Source organism: Kryptolebias marmoratus, linkage group LG7 (assembly GCF_001649575.2).
Source record: "Kryptolebias marmoratus isolate JLee-2015 linkage group LG7, ASM164957v2, whole genome shotgun sequence".
NCBI classification, from domain to species: Eukaryota; Metazoa; Chordata; class Actinopteri; order Cyprinodontiformes; family Rivulidae; genus Kryptolebias; species Kryptolebias marmoratus.
In genome coordinates, this window is record NC_051436.1 from 678781 (window position 1) to 686449 (window position 7669).

A 7669-nucleotide genomic window follows, 5' to 3' on the forward strand; every position below is an offset into this window, starting at 1 on the left:
TGGACAAAGTGTCTGTGCAGGCGGTTATGTAGGGCTCTGGGTCGATGGGACAGGAGGTGAAGGGCGCCTCCTTCAGGAGGTTACAGCTGCTCCACATGAGGAGAGAGACAACATGGGAGATAATAAATGATCAATAAATGGATTTATCTCCCATCAGAGTTGATGTCACATGACATTAAACATGTGATGTAACATGTAATTTACCACAGAGATCAGAGTGAAACACAGACAGATGTTTCTGGATGAATCTGCTCACCTTTCTGTCTTGTTGATGCAGTGGATATAACGGTCATCAGTGTCGTTATACTGCGTCTGACAGCTAGGGGGCGACACACAACAAGGTCAGACTGTTTGCTGCTCTGCTTGTTCATCCAAACACACAGAGTATATCTGCAGTCCATTCATCCAGCAGCAGCAGAGCAGCAGTCAGTGAGGAGGTCTTACCTGATGGAGCTGCAGTCAGGGAGCTTTGCGTCACTGCTGGAGTCCTGACACAGACCCTGGAGAGACGATCCAGTAGATCCTGGACGGGATCAGGACAGATTGAGAGACACATCAGCATCAATGTTCAAACAGGATGATCACAGCAGAGTTTACATTCCCCATCAACCAAACTCATTTATTATTCTGTACCTTCCACAAAGATAAGGACAGTGTAGCCATCAAAGAAGATAATAATCTTCAAGTTCCCGATCTGCACGATGGCAGTGACTCCAGTTTGGTCCTTAGAGAGCTGCACACCGTTAACCGTCTGAGGAGAGCTATCAAGGTTCAGAGGTGTTCCGTCCACCTGCATCACAGAGAGACAAAGTGGAGGAAACACTGAGTGAAACATGTCAAACACACAAACAGGCTGTTTTCACAGCAACAACCACTGAGTTCAGCAGCATTCAGAGAGCTGCTTCTTAATGTCACTGAGAGGAAAGATGAGAGTCCACACATTCTGGATCCAAGTCCACTCTGACTCATGAACTGCAGCTGCAGGAGACTCACCAGAACTCTGCCGCCTTGTTTCAGGTGGATGTGAGTGCCGTACACTTCCAGTGTCACGCTGTCCAGAAAGTTGACATCTTTAAGGCGACGCTCCAGGAAGCTGCCCACCACAGAGAGCCCCTGGATCTGCAGCAGATAGTAGTCACACCGATCCTTTACAGAGGCCAAGTGGCTGGAGAAGTCGATGACAGTAGGGCCCGTCACAGTGCAGATGGAGTGTAATGGGGAGGTGGTTGGGGGAGTGGTGGTTGGGCTGAAACACCTGATGGAGACAGAAACAAACATCATGAGCTGCTGCTGAGGGCTGCAGCCACCAGGGGGCACTCTACTGTTGAAGATCTCTGACTGACAGCCACAGTGTGGACCTGATGGTGGCGCTAGAGGAGTCAGTGAAACAGAGAAAATCTAAAAATCTCTCATCAAGCCTCTGTTTGATCGCAGCTCTTTCTTTTAAGTATAAAGGGGACATATTTACACTCCGTTGCCGAGACATGTCTCCGTGGGTCCACAGGTGGTGGTTTCAAGGAGTGCGGTCCGAGAACACCTGAGAGTTGTACAGGTTGCTGGATCAGAGCTCACCTCTGTATTAGGTAAGTATGTAACACCTGGGAAATAAAGAAACATCTGTATTAGTTTACAAATTCACAGATTTCTTAATAATTTATTTTGTGTAAAGAAAAAACAAACAGTTTCACAGAATCAGAAAGCTCATGATTTACTGACCATTGCTTCTGCAGCCGCTGATGTCTGTGTAGCGAGATGTTTGTGGGTCAGCTGCAGTGTTTGTAACAGCCAGTTCAGCAACAGTCATCCCATTTTGCCTGACTGTGGCCCTCTAAAAACAACAAACAGAGCAGAGACCACTGATGTCAGATACAAGATCAAGACAAGTTCAACTTTCACCAAATATAAGTCCTATTAAACACATATATAAACCAAGTTTTAGTCAATGTTTGGCTGAGACGTTAGTTTTGCCATAATTTAATGTATTATTAAGTCAAACACATTTCAAGTGTGTATGTAAAAAAGGCACCTATACGCACCTGTGTGCCAATCCCAGTATAAAACAACTCCAGAGCTGCTTGTTGCTGAAAATTCGCTATGGACAGAAGAGACTGTAAAGAGGGAACAAACACTGTCAGCATATTCTTCACTTAAAAAAACAAAAACACATGATGCAGTATGTGGCTGTAGTTAACTGGTATAACACATATACAAGAAAGAAAAAAAATACACAGAACTGTATAAGCTTACATGGGATTATTTGGGTATTCTTTATTGTTTAATGTATTTCACAGATCTGACTGGACACTGAACAAAACTCACATAGGTGGGGGTGTTCAGGTACACCTCCAAGAAGCACACCATGGTGGATGTAATGGCTGGTATGTTCTCATGGATCCTTTCTTCTAACCAAGCAAAGCGTTGAGATATGGTTAAGAAGGCAAAGTTCACTCGAGGGCCCAATATGCAGTCCCCTGTGCCTGCAGCGTTGAAAAAGCCGTTGAAGCAAACCGCAGTGTTTGTGTCTGTGAAGCTCACCTGGAAAATCAGAAACACAGGAAGTCAAACTATGTTTCTACAAATTCATCAGGACAGAGTTTATGACACGAGTCGGCCTAAATGAGGGCTTATGTTCTTCTATAAATGTCACTTTATTCTCACGCAAACTAACACAACTCTGAATATAAGTATAAGTTGGGGATGACTCTCAGCTACTGCCACACCAAACTTTAGCTCAATGTTTGTAGCAATGGCAGAACTATAATTTTATTATTGTTGTTATTATTATTATTGTTAAATGTCGAAACATTAGCATTATTTTGGGGGTTTAAACATGCTCAGAAAGTCACAAAACTTTGCATAAACATCAAACACAGTGCAATTTTAATATTTTAAGGGTCCTTTACTCCACAGCGCCCCCTTTCCGCTTGGTACACATATGTAATATGTGCCTTTATGTATGCGCTTGCATTTATGTCCTATAATAAACAGGAAGTTGGCTATTTTGAACTGACATTGCCATTTGATGCTATTTTTGTCAGTTCCTGCATTTACATTTTAGCAAACTCCTCCTAAAAGTTTTCAGCTTGAAACTTTGCAAATATAATCATAAAGCACTGATTATTAAAAGTGACCAAACTTGAGTTTTGGTCTCAGGGTGTGGGACAAGTCTGGGGCTCAAAGTGTTATGATTTATGACAATAAAACAGGTAGTTGTTCTGACTCAACCTCCCATCATCCAATCAGGACCAGATGTCAGTATTCTGCATCACCTCATGTCTGACCACTCAGATCAGAAAGGGACACATTTGACTTCTTTCTAATGGTTTTGACAATAACAGCTTTAAACTCCAAAGATGGAGACTAAACCATAAGAATGACAACAGATGGAAGGAGAGGAAAAGATTCTGAAGCTTCTTCTTACTCACATAGATTTCTTCATACTTTTGTCCAAAAAAAGTGATTGGACATGAGCTGACGTTAAGCCTTGAGTTGGAAGTAATGGTCTGTGCAGCAGCACCTGAAGACACAGAGACACATGAGAGGAGTGAACTCCAGCCTGCCAGCGGTTTGAGCAACATGTTGACTTGATGAAGGAATAAACCAGCTGCTGTTGTTGCAGCTGATAGCATCAGTTAGCAGCTCTGCTCAGAAACAAAGATGGCAGCAAACTCTCTTCAAGTCTGACAGATCAGCAACACTTAAAGCTTCTTTCCTCCATCAAGTTGTTGTGTTGCTTTTAATTGAGCCTTATCAGAAACACTGCATGTACTTACCTGGCAGTGCAATAAGGGCACACAGGTAGAAGAGGGGGCGGAGCATGATGGCTGTGACCAATCAGCTGACAGAAAACTGGAAGACTGCCAACAGACAGAAAATTATTCATTAATTTACCTAATTTACCTAATTTGAAGTTTAAGAATTTTGTTGTCATTTAAGCTAAATATAAGTTCTAGTTCCATGATAACCGCAAAAAGAACAGAATTAATTTAAAGAAACATAATAAAAAAGGAATGTTAGGGTGGAAAAACGGAGCTATTGAAGTCAAAGACAACCAGTTTAAAAATGGAAAGTGGTCATACACTTTAACAATAGCTTTGGCAAAAAGTGAGCATACTTAGCTAATTTCCTGACTAACACTGACTTGTGTTGCGTTAAAGATGAAGCACAAAAGTTACTGTTAAAACATGCAGCTAATCCCAAGTCACTCATTATCTAGAAGAGGCAACTAGTGACCCCTCCAGCTGACTCGTCATTAATGTGGGGGTATTTTTTACCTTAAAATTAAACAAAACACCCAGATTGACAGCTGCTTGGACAGATATCGTATATCAGATGGTCAGTTAACTGTTTTACATGATGGGAGAGTGGTGCAGTAGAGATCTCCTTCAGAAGTAGAATATTACTAACACAGCATTATTTAAACCACACAGACAGGATTTTGTAACATTGGACGACTTCAAGGCATACCTAACATTTTTGGATCTACTCTTTAGTGTATCTAATGTCATCAACATTATTCTAATGTGTCACAGTTTGATCATGTTTTACTGAGCAGACTCTGCACATCAAATGTTGTATAGCTACACAATTAAACTGAGTTAAATGTTCAATTTATCACTATTTGAAAGAGAAATAAGTAAAATGATGGTAATCTTAGTAAAAAGTGCGGCAGGTCTTACCCTCTGTTGGAGGATGAGGACGATAAAGGCTGCTGTTCAGGAGGCTCTAATGACTCTGAAGCTGGAAGATGGACAGATGTGTCTCTCTGTGTCTCTCTGTGTCTCTGAAGATGATTCTACTCCGTCTTCTCGACTCTGCCTGTCACTGCAGCTGTGGCAGATTTTAATACTGGCTCCTCCCAGAATGACTGTTCTCCACCTGAGACACACCTGCAGAATGGAATGTAACAGGTACACTGGTGGCTGGGTGCGTCTGCCTTTAAAACAAATAATTAGATTGTAATGAAGTTGAATAATAGAAAAACATCAACTGACTAATAGAAAACCTTGACCTGAGCAGAGTTTTAGCTGATGTGTGGGATGTGTCAGATGTCCTCATCTGTTCTTCTTTAAGTCATGGGACAAACAAGTCCTGAAGTCCACCCACTTTAATTTTAGGCTGTACGTATCAGGACGTCATAAAATTGATCTTATCTTTACTACGTTCTAAAATGGTACAAATATAACTTCAGATGAACTAAAAATACACAACAGATTCCAAAGAGTGATTGTTTCATAAAAAATAAACTAAAAACTTGTGAGTGAAAACCTGTGTTCACCCCTGATCCAGCAGTTTGTCGAACCTCCTTCAGCAGCAGAACTCTCAGTGGTTTTCTGAACCAGTCTCTCACATGGTTGTGAAGGAATTTTGGCCCATTCTTCTTTCCAGCATTGGTCCAGTTCATTGGTTTCTGCCCTACTCTCTGAAGGTACCACCACAGCATTTCAGTCAGGTTGAGGTTCTGGACTTTGACTGGACCGTTGCAGCACCTTGATGCTTTTGTTTTTGAGGCGTTCTACAACGAACTGCTCAAAAAGAGTGGGAAGAGACCCCCGAGAAGACCCAGAATTCGCTGGAGGGATTATGTATCCTCTGTGGTCTGGGAACACCTTGGGATAACCCAGGAGGAGCTGGAGAGGGTCGCTTGGGTGGGTGGGTGGATGGATGGATGGATGGATGGAAACCCAGACCTTCCTCTCCCTCTCCAGCTTCCAGGGGGATATCAATGCATTCCCAGCACAGAAAGGATATAGAATCACTCCAGAGGGGTCACCTTTCAGGTCTAATCGGTTCCTGTAGAACCAAAGCGGGAGCTGTGTCTGCATCATCGATGTTGTGCCGATGATGCAGTTATGGACTTCACTCCTGGTGGAGTCCATAACGTTGGACTCCACCAGGGCTGTTCCTTGTCTCCAGTCCTGTTTGTGGTGTTCATGGAGAGGATCTCAAGACTCAGTCATGGAGAGGAGTGTGTGTGGTTAGGGAACCTCAGGGTTTCATCTCTGCTTTTTGAAAAAAAAAAGGCAGTTCTGTTGGTGTCTTCAGGCCATGACCTTCGGCGTGCACTGGGACGGTTTGCAGCCGAGTGTAAAGAGGTTGGGATGAGAGTCAGCTCCTCTAAGTCTGAGGCCATGGTGCTCAACCGGAAACATGTGGAATGCTGCTTCTGGGTCAGGAATGAGTCTCTGCCTCAGGTGGAGGAGTTCAAGTATCTGGGAGTTATGTTCACAAGGGATTTAGGACATTATTGAATTCTTTTTATTATTCTCTGAAGCAGGGCTGTTTGTGTGTGAATTTAAAAGCTCAAGTAAAGTTGGATTTGTTTCTTATAGAAGCTGCTTTTGTTTTAATGCATCAGTGACATGTTTATTCAAGACTGTCATATGACTTAAGATGAAAACCACTTGACTGTGGCTTCCTAACAATTCAATGCCTCATCTTCTTTTCAAAAGCAAATACTTTCAACAGATACAATCAGAATTTTTACATATGTTGTATAACTCAGACGGTAATTACTTTTTGCGTCTAATCTCAAACAAAGCTTTTGAAGGAGTAGTTGAATCACACTTCCCTTTGAATTTGCATGTTTGGACTGCAGAGTAATGCCTAAGCTATTTAGGTCAATGTTAAAAAAGGAAGCCATTTAAAGCACTAATGACAGCCCTGTTTTGATTTGTAGGCATAGATTCTCAAGCATTCAGAACATAGTGATCCCACAAATTGTTTTTTAAAAAGGAAACTGGACTTCTTTTCTTCGTTTTGGAAACACATTTTGTTTCTCATGCTTCTCAGAAGCTTCATAAATTCAACTGAAAAAGGATTGCCGTTTTCAGACTTAGATGTGAAACATTTTAAGTTTGTCAAGAAGTGAAAGTTAAAATGTTTTTGTGACCTGTGCCATTTTTAAAGAACTTGTTTCACATTTTACATTCAAAGAAATCCTTTCAAACTCTGTAAAGTGGTGTTTTGCAAATTTTGTACTTTTACATTGGACAACATTTACTTTGATCATTTATTACTGTCTTTTAAGATTGTTGTTCTTTCAGCTGCTTCCCTCTTCAGGGATTGCCAGTCACATGAAAGATTTGGCAATTGCTTTATGCCAGATGCCCATCCTTCCTGCAGACTCAGGATTACAGGACCGATCACTGACCTCCAAGCTACTGCAGCCCCCTATAATTACCTTTTAATATTGTTACATAAATAAAGTAAATGACTCTTCAGGTTTTTGTTAGTTTGAGTTTCAAACAGAAAAAAAACAAGTTTTCTGTTGCATTTAGCAAAATGTTAAAGTCACAAGTCCCTGAATATTTTCTGCAAAGAAATAAAATTGCTGAGACAGACCACGAACATCACAACCTGCAGTTCACTACTGAGGCAGTGGCTCAGGAGACAGGGTCATCCTGTCACCGGAGGGTTGCCGATTCAAACCCCCAGTCCGTCTGTCTGAGCCATTGTGTCCTTGGACAAGACACTTCACCTGCCTACCTTGCTCGGTGACGCCGGTGCAATGGCCGCCTCACTCTGCCCCAGGGCAGCTGTGGCTACAATGTAGCTCCTCACCATCAGTGTGTGAATGTGAGGATGAATAGGTGAATGACTGATTGTAGTGTGAAGCACTTTGGGGTCCTTGGATTAAATAAAGTGCTGCACAAGTGCAAGCCATTTA